This window comes from Triticum aestivum, chromosome 3D (assembly GCF_018294505.1).
Source record: "Triticum aestivum cultivar Chinese Spring chromosome 3D, IWGSC CS RefSeq v2.1, whole genome shotgun sequence".
In the NCBI taxonomy this organism is placed as follows: domain Eukaryota; kingdom Viridiplantae; phylum Streptophyta; class Magnoliopsida; order Poales; family Poaceae; genus Triticum; species Triticum aestivum.
Window position 1 is genome coordinate 103,861,359 of NC_057802.1, and position 2,853 is coordinate 103,864,211.

Below are 2,853 nucleotides of genomic sequence, written 5' to 3' on the forward strand. Positions count from 1 at the left end.
TTTGGTGTTTTAATCGATATTTGCTGTTGTAGTTCTTTGTTTGGTGTTGTTTATATCGATAGTTGCTGCTGTAGTACATTGTTTGGTGTTGTTTTTATCAACATTTGCTGCTGTAGTAAATTGTTTGGTGTTGTTTTTATCAACATTTGCTGCTGTAGTAAATTGTTTGGTGTTGTTTTTATCAACATATGCTGTTGTATAACATATATTCATTGCATTTGTAGGTTTATTTATGTGCCAGCTCCTCACACCGCTGAAGTTATAGCCGAAGAACTTCATGAATCATTGATATCTTGGAATCTTGATGAGAAGCTATCAACGGTGACTGTTGACAATTGTTCTTCAAATGACAAGACAATTGACTTGTTGGTGAAGAGGATAGGGAAGGACAAACTCATGTTGCAAGGTACCTTGACTCACATGCGTTGTTGTGCCCACATTCTGAATTTAATTGTCAAAGATGGCTTAGATGCTATGAAACCAGCAATTGAAAAGATTAGAGATAGTGTAGCTTTTTGGATTGCCTCACCAAAACGAATAGAGAAGTTTGAGGAAATTGCTAAGTTTCAAAAGGTCAAAATAACAAGAAGATTAATACTTGATTGTAAGACTAGGTGGAATTCAACTTTCACAATGCTTAGTGTGGCTCTACCATATAAGGTTGTATTTGAGCGATTAAAGAAGGTTGAGAAGCAATACGAGAGTCTCCCTACTAAGGAAGAATGGGCATTTGCTAGTGATGTTGTAGAAAGGCTGCGGCTGTTCTTTGAAATCACTGAAATGTTTTCCGGGACAGATTATGTAACTGCCAACATCTATTTTCCAAGATTTGTGAAATTAAAATGAATATGAGGCAATGGTCAACTTGCGGTAATGAGGTGATAGAAGCCATGACATTTAGCATGGAAGAGAAATTTAACAAGTATTGGACTGATATTCAAGGTCTAATGGGAATGGCTACACTTCTTGATCCTCGGTACAAAAATGAAATGTTACTTGTTTGCTTTGCTATGTTGCATGGTATTAGTCCTTCTAGTCCAGAATGTGAGGACCGTGTTAATGGAATAATTGCCAAGATATGCACATTGTTGGAGGAGTACAATCTTGAGAGTGATGATGATCATGGGCTACCATCTTCCTTAGTCTCTTCTTTGGAAGCTCCAGCCCTTATGTCACTCTTCAATGCACGTGTTGCTCAAAAGAGGCCTGCATCTTTTAGGATGAAATCTGAACTAGACCGTTACTTGGAAGATGAGCTAGTTCTATTGTCCAAAGATAAGTTTAGTGTGTTAGATTGGTGGAAAGTTTCTGGAACACGCTATCCAACTTTGAGGCTGCTAGCACGTGATGTTTTTGCAACTCTGGTCAGCACGGTTGCCTCAGAATCAGCATTCAGCACAAGTGGTAGAGTTCTAAGTGACCACCGTAGTCGTCTTACCCCTGAAATCTTAGAGGCCTTGATGTGTTCACAAGATTGGATAAGAAACAAATATAAAGGTGTGTCTTTCTTTACATATCATCATATAGTTTATCATTATCTTGCTGCAATGTTTCATTAGATGTTCATTACTACTTGTTTCATTCTTATAGATGCTGACAATGAAGATGGACAAAGCTTTTGGAGTTGTCTTCAAGACATTCAAGAGGGAATGCAGGTGAAGTACAAGTACTTTCACATTTCATATACCAATCTGCATATTTTTCATATTTAACTTTAGCTTGAGTGAATTTTGATCTTCTATAGGACTTGGCACTCTGAATTGGCATGCTTTGAAGATTGTCTTTTGGAGGCTTGGAGATGTGAAAGATGCCATGATGATGACCACTTTAAATTGATTTGTGAACTACAAAATCTATTTTAGAACTTATGTATTGGACAATTTCGTATCATTTGTGCTCGTGATGTGTGAACCATGATTTCTATTTCAGAACTTCTATAATTGGACATCTTGTTGAACAATGTATGACCGAAATTTGCTTTTGTTTGTTGCTGAAATATGCTTATGTTGCTGCTGAAATTTGCTGAGTATTGTGCTGAAATTTGCTGTTGTTTTGCTGCTGAAATATACTATGTTGCTGCTGAAATGATATCATTGTTGCTACTATTTATCTTATGTTGCTGCCTCTGAAATATACTATGTATGTTGTTTAAATCTGCTGAAATAAACTCTATATAGCTGTTGAACCATCTACTATTTTTTGTTGAAATTTTCTCTCGTTATGCTGCTGAAATGTGCTTGTTTTGCTGTTCAAATGTTGTTCTTTGTCGCCACTATGTTTGTTTAAATATTTTGATTTCTCGTGGGTTCCCCGTGGGTTCCCCGAAACCCGATGGGTTTAGGGAACGGGTGGAAAACTAGCCCCGCGCACGGTGATGGGGACGGGGACGGGTTTGCGATTTTCTCGTGGGGATGGGTTTGGGAAGGCAAAACCCGATGGGTTTCGTCCCCGTTGCCATCTGGAGCCCTGTGGGACAACACTTCGGTGTCATCCATGGCGGTTGGCGGGGAGGCTCGCGGAGGCGACTCACTCTCCATCATCCCCGGATCTAAAGAATTTCCCTCCGATGATTGTTGGGGGAGGTCACGGGCCGGACTGCACCATGCAATGTGTTAGGACCATAATCATAAAGACCGAACTTATGTAAGGCATCTTTGGATACTTACGATTCGGCGAGGGGCTTCGGCCTGGGGCGCCACTCGGGGATGGCTTCGGTGTCCGAACCGAGCCGTCTGGGAGAGATAAGTTTCCCCTTTTGGACGCCCCCGCCTCAGGGTCTTCGGAGGCCGCCCTCTTCTTCTTCTTCCCCTTCGGGGAAGGATTGCTTTCTTCCTCCTCCTCCTCTCCGTCTTC

At 40.8% G+C, this 2,853-nt stretch overlaps 1 long non-coding RNA gene across 1 annotated transcript; it reads left to right on the forward strand.

The window, feature by feature from the left end:
* The first annotated feature begins 1,363 nt into the window (after positions 1-1,363).
* Positions 1,364-1,944, forward strand: LOC123074265 (uncharacterized). The gene is made up of 3 exons (XR_006435913.1): positions 1,364-1,497; positions 1,591-1,655; positions 1,745-1,944. It is a non-coding gene; the product is annotated as an uncharacterized lncRNA (long non-coding RNA).
* The last annotated feature ends 909 nt before the right edge of the window (positions 1,945-2,853 follow it).